At 40.5% G+C, this 7668-nt stretch overlaps 1 non-coding gene across 1 annotated transcript; it reads right to left on the reverse strand.

Annotated features, from left to right (window-relative positions):
* Positions 1–2611: 2611 nt before the first annotated feature.
* On the reverse strand, positions 2612–2718 carry LOC141636978 (small nucleolar RNA R71). The gene has a single exon (XR_012541543.1). It is a non-coding gene; the product is annotated as a small nucleolar RNA R71 (small nucleolar RNA).
* Positions 2719–7668: the final 4950 nt, after the last annotated feature.

The following is a 7668-nucleotide window of genomic DNA, read 5'->3' on the forward strand; positions in this document are numbered from 1 at the left end:
AGGCGCCTACCCAGCAAACTCAATTGGTGTCTCTCCTAAAGGTTGTGGTTGATGAGCCTGGTCGTGCTGAAAAGAGGAAGAGGACTAATGAAACTTCAGAGGGAGTTGATGAGGTTAGGAGGGTCAAGGCCAAGCTTGACGAGTTCTGATGTGACCATAATTGGCGCATATTTAGCCCCCGAATTACCATTGTTTCCATGCTTTTTAGTGCCTATTTGGGTCATTTCTTATCTTTAGTTCTTTGTTTTGCATATTCTTTGAGATTTTGATCCCTTGGTAGGAAAGGAGTAAGAATCTTGCATTTTCATGCAAAACGAGACTAAATTGATCGAATTCAATGACCAAGCATCAAGGAGAGACAAGACTAGAAGGCCTTTGTACATAGCATAGTAGAAGAGCATCGTTGAGAAAGGATCCTTGAGTCCCCAAGGAAATCCCCAAGGAATTCATGAAGAAAAGGGAAGAAAAGAAGAAGAATTGACGCTGCCAGACAATCCGAGCGGATTGTATACAATCCGCCCGTCCGTCCAGCCCAATCCGAGCGTCCCTCAAAGGAATCCGCTCGGATTCCCCATCGCCAATCCGAGCGTCTTGCCCAAGGATCCGCTCGGATTCCTCGGACCAGATCCGCCGTCCCGACTCCCATCCGCACGGATTTCAAGACAAAGACGTTTTCATTCTTCAAAGCTACGATTAGAGAAGCCCTTCTCTCAGAAAATACCGGAGTCTCCTTGCTCAACTTAAAAAGTGTAATTACTAGTTTAGCCCTTAGTTAACCCTAATGCATCCTCCCTAATTTTCACTATAAATACCCCATTAGTCTAATTAGAGGAGCATGTTCTTCTTATCAATAATTAGGGTAGTTAATATCAATAAAATCTCTCTTCAATATTGTAATCAAGTATTAATCAAGTTTTAATCCAAGTTTTAGTTCTTTAATCTCTCTCTTGTTCTTACTTTATTTTGGGTAATTGAAGATTATTTGGGTTATTATTGGGAGATTGACAACCTCTCAATCTAGGATTCAAGTACTTCTATTATTCTTGCTTTATTATTGGAATCATTAGTAGGTATAATCTCTTAATCCCTTTTTAATTATTGTTAATTACTTTCATTTATTCATCATGTTTCATTATGTTAGTATGATTGACAACCTTTCTAGCATGATCAACATGGTAATGAGTGAGTAGTCTCTTAGCTAGGGTTTAATGGGTGATTAGGGAAACCAACATGGGGAATGATTCATGCTTAAATTAATATGCTTTCATATCTTATTTGCTTGCTTGTTTTGATCTTAATACATGCACATGTTATATTTGATGAAATGCTAAGCCTATGAATCCTTGCATTTACTATCATCTTCTATCCTTTCAACTTGACTTGTAAGACATAACCCAACTCGAGTCTTGTTAGACCATGCATGTGTTGAGTAGGAAAGATTAAGTCGACTTGTAGGTGTTGTACAATCTAATCGATTTGGCTCCGGGACCCAAACTTTCCTAGGATTGTAAGATATAACCCAACTCAATCCATCACAACAATAATTGCTTGCTTATAATTTGAGAACATGTTTGTATGATCATATCCCATGAATCCCCTATGAACCCATGACACCCTAGTGCCTTTAATCAATTGTTTACACCCCTTATTTTATTCATCTTGCTAGTTTATTTTCATTGCTATTTTAGTTTAGTAACCTTCTACATCAACCCAATTTGTGACACCCCTTAGACACTACTAGTTACAATAGAATTCTCATTTCAATACCCGTCCCTTGGGATCCGACCTTTACTTGCCTCTTTACTAATTGTAGAGTTGTTTGTGAAGTATAAATTGTGTTTTGTATCGACCATTGACCAACGACCACATATGCTTAATTGTGAACACGAAATGGCCTCGATCAAAAATGGCGCCGTTGCCGGGGACGGTGTTTAATTGATTTAAGATTTCTTTTATTGCTTTTAGTTGTGTCTTTTTCACCTTGGGGAAGTAAAACTCCTCAAGGTTCGTTCTAATTATTTTCGAGTTGTTTGATATTTTGCATGTCTAGAAGGTTACAAAGAGATTTGTTACCTTTTGACCGTGAAATCGAAAGAACCTTGACGAATAATAGGAGACTTGTTAGGAGGAATTTGGGAGGTGTTGGTGAAGTTGTTCAACCCACTAGTGAGTTTGTCAATCCTTTCGCAATAGAAGGAGAAGAGAACCCATTAAACAATACCACACAAAATCCACCTACAATGCCTAAATTCTCGTCACACTCTATACCCACCGAGGAGGACCTACCAAATGGTACTCCTACACCGCAACATCTCACCGGAAACTTTATTGCCAAGTCCGCCTTCATCCAACTAGTTGAGAGGAGCCAATTCGGGGGAATGCCTAGTGAGGACCCTCATTCTCATATGGAAACCTTTTGCGATTATTGTGAAGCTATCTCTCAAACGGGCGTGACTCAAGACCAAATAAGATGGGTCTTATTTCCTTTTTCGTTAATCGGCACCGCAAAGCAATGGTTGAAGGGCCTTGATAAGGCCACCCTTGGAATAGATTCTTGGAAGAAGCTAGCTCTAGCTTTCTACAAAAATTCTACCCACAGGAAAAGACTAACATGCTAAGAGCTCAAATTACGGGTTTTAAGCAAAGGGATGAAGAATCTTTGTATGAAGCTTGGGAGCGGTTCAAAGGTATTTGTCGCTCATGTCCTCACCATGGACTTAGCGAATGGTTTTTAGTGCAACAATTTTGGAATGGTTTATATGAAGATTCAAGGAACATTCTCAATATGGGATCAAATGGAATGTTCACCGAAGTTGATGACAATCAAACATGGAACAAGATTGAGGAAATGGCGGTCCATAATTCACAATATAGTAGACCTCGCAAGGCTACTAGAGGAGGAAAGTATGAAGTGGACTCCGTTACTCAATTGGGTGCTCAACTTAGTGCTCACATTGACACAATCAACTTGAAGTTTGAACAAGCTATGGCTAGACTTGAGGAAAACTCAAAATCATCAAAGCATCATGTCAATGCCATGACGGCATCCTCATCAATCCCAAGCGGGATATGTAAGAATTGTGGAACCTTGGGTCATGACTCAAGTGAATGTAGGGGAACAACCGAACAAGTTAATGCTTTCCAAGCTTACAAAAGTGGTACCCCTTATTCAAATTTTTACAATGAAAACACCAAGTTCCATCCAAATCTCTCATACAAAAGCCAAAATGTTCAAAACCCTCAAACAACATACACTCCACCACCCATGAGAAATCAAAATCAAAGACCCTTTTACAATCAAAACCAAGGCTACCAAAATCAAAATCCATACAATCACCACAATGACCAAGGTTTTGATGTCCAAAAAGCGGTCCTCCAAATGCAAAAGAATCAACAAGAATTTTTCACTCAAATGCAAAAAGATAGCCAAGCAAAAGACACCACCATCAACAACATTCTAGCTCACACCAAGATGTTGGAAACACAATTGACTCAACTAGCATCTTCAAGCTCACAAAGACAAAAGGGGCAATTACCACCTCAAAGTAATCCCCTAGACATGAAACGGTTAGTGCCATTCACTTGAGAAGTGGTACAAGATATGAAGCATCGAAGAAGCAAGTTGAGGAAGAAGTTGTGAAAGCTAGTGAGAAGGAAGAAATTGTGCAAAGCCCCAAAGAAGGGGAATCATCAAAAGAAGAAAGTTCAAAGAAAAATGAAGACAAGGCCAAAGAGAAGGAGCCCATTGTGATTAGACTTCCTTTTCCAAGTCGTCAAGCCAAGCCCAAATTTGATGATCAACTTGGAAAGTTCATGGAAATTGTGAAGAACTTAGAAGTCTCAATTCCTTTCACGGAATTAATCAATCACGTTCCAGCCTATGCAAAGTACATGAAAGATATCCTCACAAAGAAGAAGTCGATCCGGAAACTTGAGACTATCGCCTTCACTAAGGTGAGTAGTGCAATACTTCAAGGAAGTTCACCTCCAAAGTTAAAGGATCCGGGAAGCTTCTCAATACCGTGTACCATTGGCGACACAACGATCAACAAAGCCTTATGTGATCTAGGGGCTAGTGTGAGTGTCATGCCGTACTCGGTAAGTAAAAGGTTGGGAATGGGAGAGCTTAAATGCACCAATATCACTCTTCAAATGGCCGATAGATCGACGAAGACACCATTAGGGATATGGGAAGATGTCCCCGTGCGAATTGGGAAGTTTTTCATCCCGGTAGACTTTGTCATTGTTGATATGGAGGAAGATTCCAACATTCCAATCATCTTAGGAAGACCTTTCCTACACACGCGGGTGCGTGATTGATTGATGAAACATGGAGAGCTCACTCTAGAAGTGGGAGATGAAAGCATAACTTTTAATCTTGACAAAACCATGAGAGCTCCTCGTTTACATGAGCCATGTTTTATGATTGACCATTATAGCCGAAAAGATGAAAGGAAGAAATCGGAACTCCAATGGAGGAAGAAAGTTGAAGATGCTCCATTCAAAGAGCAAGTGAATTGTGACAAGGAGAGCTTGCAAAGCTCATCAAAATCAACCAAGGAAGAAGATGATGGCCTCATTGGCCAAGAGAAGAAATTGGGAGAGTTGTCTCCATCTAAGCAAGAGATTTTCAATGATCAACTCAATGAAGTTTGTGGTCTTTGGGACGACGAATTTTAAGGGATCTTTAATCCCTACATTGGGCATGCCATCGATCATGATCAACAACAAGGGCCACGGTCTATTGAAGACCTCTACCATAACAATGAACAAGCTTTTGATTACTTCTTCAAGGTGTTGAGCAACATCAACAACACCTTGAACATGCCCCCTTGACATCTCATCAAGAATGAGAGTTTGGTGGAGTCCTCCCTAAACCACCACTTGTAAATAATTCTAACTCCCTAACTTACATTTAATTTTTTGTATTGCATTTTTGTCATTTTTGGATTTTATTTACTTTGATCAAAATAATTGTCATGAAAAGAGAGAAGTAAGGGAGGGATTAACAATTTTAATTGATGTGTAGTGCTTTACATTAGTGTGGGGATGGCAATTGCCTAGGCTATTCATGCCTTAGTAGTGCCCCCACAATGAAGAACACAAGATTTGAAAGAAAGGAAGAAAGAATGATAAGGGAATGCGTTTGTGCACGGATGGAACTGAATCCGTGTACACAAGGACCAATCCGAGCGGATTCCTGAGAATCCGCCCGTCTGAAGAAGATCCGAGCGTCCTGCTGAGAAGACGCCCGTCCTGAGCTGAGCTGAAATTGCAAATTTTCTTGACTGTCAAAGAATTCGAGCGGATTTCTGGAAAGACGCCCGTCTCACAGAATCCGTCCGTCTTTTATACAAGACGCCCGTCTTGCAGCTGAAGAAAAACAAAGAAAAATCTCTGGACTAGAATCGTCCGTCCCGCACGAAATCCGCCCGTCCCATCACGGAAGAATCCGAGCGGATTCCCGAATCCGCCCGTCTCTAGGCGGGATTTTGAAAATTTTGAAGCTGTAGAATCCGCACGGATTGCGCCCAATCCGCACGGATTGTCCCTGCGTCTTGAAAAATCTCGACTTCTTTATAACCCACCCCACCTTCATTCATTCATTCATTCATAAACACTACCCACAACATCAAAACCCTCATCCTCTCCATCTCAAAAACAAAAACCCTCAACAAAATCCACCAAAATCAAATCAAACCATCTTTCAAACAACAAATCAATCACTCCATCTTCAACAACAATCAAAACCAAGGACAAAATCTTCACCTTTGAGTCGATTTTTGTTCTCATAAAGGCAAAGCCTTTCACCTTCAAATCGATTTGGGCATTCTACAAATTGAAGATTTTTGACTCTTTACTTGGTTAGTTCATCAAATGGCAAGAACAAAGGGAGCAACAAGGGCAACAAAGGCACCAAAAGCAAAGGCTCTCTCTCAAAGGCAAAAAGCTCTACAAGCAAAGAAAGCTTTGGCAATGGTGGTATCAACACCAAACTTGGAAGTGCAACAACAACAACAAATTTCTATGGAAGCATCACCTTCTACTCCGGTAATTAATCAACTCTTGCATTATCCGGAGGTAACTTTCATTTCCGATACCCATAGAAATACATTTGTCAAGTTTGCTATGAAACAAATTCAATCCACCAAATTCATATGTAAAGATGCTTTGGAGAAATTGGGTGTTCTTGAACAAACAAAAGCCTTTTTTCAATGCCATGGGTTTGAAGAAATTGTTTGAAATGAAGGAAGTAACATACCCCTCCCTTGTCTTGGAATTCTTAAGTTCTTTAAAAGTGACAAAAGTTGAGAATAGGGAAAATATTGAGTTTCGTCTAGCTAACACTAGTAGACGCATTACCTTTCCGGAATTGGGTGAAATTTTGGGTCTTAGCGATGAACATAAATATTATAAGCAATATGGGAAGTATGACCCCGAGCCTCTTTGGGAGGCAATCTCCGGGAAGAAATTTGAAGATTTTCATGCTTGTCGTGCTCTTTTGGTTCATCATCCGGGCATAAGAGTATGGCACAAAGTTGTGGGAAATACCATAATTGCTAGGAAAGACACCAATCATTTCACAGGACTCGATTTTATTCTCCTTGAATCAACTTTGAATATTGGAAGAATTCATACCAAGCCTTACAACTCTTTGAGGCTATTGGTTGATAGATGGCTCCATGTAGATAGTGGGAAGAAGGGTACAACCGTTATTGTTAATGGCGGCCTAATCACGGTCCTAGCCAAGCACTTTGATCCTAATTTCAATAAGGATAACAAGTACAAGGCTAAGGAAGGTGGCCATCTTATTGATATGTCTATCATGATTAACAAGTTTAAGTGGGTTGCTCACAATCCCCTTGACACCAAGTATGGGTGGCTTACTAGTGAGGCTCGATCATTCACTTTACCCGCAAAGATTTGCCGTCCTAGTGTCCACCGGACCAACTATTTACTTCCCCTATCCAAGGAAGCCGAGTACATCATTCAACAACAAAAGGGTGATCATGAAACTCCCTCCTCTTCCATTGTTATACCGCCTTACCCCTTTGTGTATGAAGAGTTCAAACCGCAAGGAGTTGAAATTGGGAAAGACTATGTAACTCTTCTTATGCAAGCCATGCACAAGCAAGCTTATGAAGATCGGAAGAATGCATATTTGGCTCAATATCCTCCCCTCTTACATCTAGCTAGGCAAGGACTCCTTGATCCATCTTGTCCTTTGCCTAGTTGGGCGGATAAAGAAGCCTTATTTCCGGGTGCATCTAGGGACGTGGTGGAAGACAATGAGGTTGTTGGAGATGGTGAAGATGGTGAAGATAATGATGAGCAAGATAATGAAGAAAGTGATGAAGAAAGTGCCAAGGAAAGTGGCAATGTGACCACTTCTCATGAGGGAAGTGGTGATGATGATAGCATGATGGAAGACTAGCCTTGGAGACTCCTACACTCTCATGGTTTGTCTATATCTCTTTGTATTTTATTTCATTTTGATCATTGTTGGTTTAGTCCTAGCAACATCAAAGGACTCACACCTCGGTTCCATTGAGGTGTTCTTTATTGTTCCCATTTTTGAAAATCCAAAATGACAATCTAGTTTCATGCATAGCATAGTGTGTGCATGAACTATACCCATCCTTGACATTAGCAATAGTGCCTTATTTG

This window comes from Silene latifolia, chromosome Y (assembly GCF_048544455.1).
Source record: "Silene latifolia isolate original U9 population chromosome Y, ASM4854445v1, whole genome shotgun sequence".
Classification (NCBI taxonomy): Eukaryota; Viridiplantae; Streptophyta; class Magnoliopsida; order Caryophyllales; family Caryophyllaceae; genus Silene; species Silene latifolia.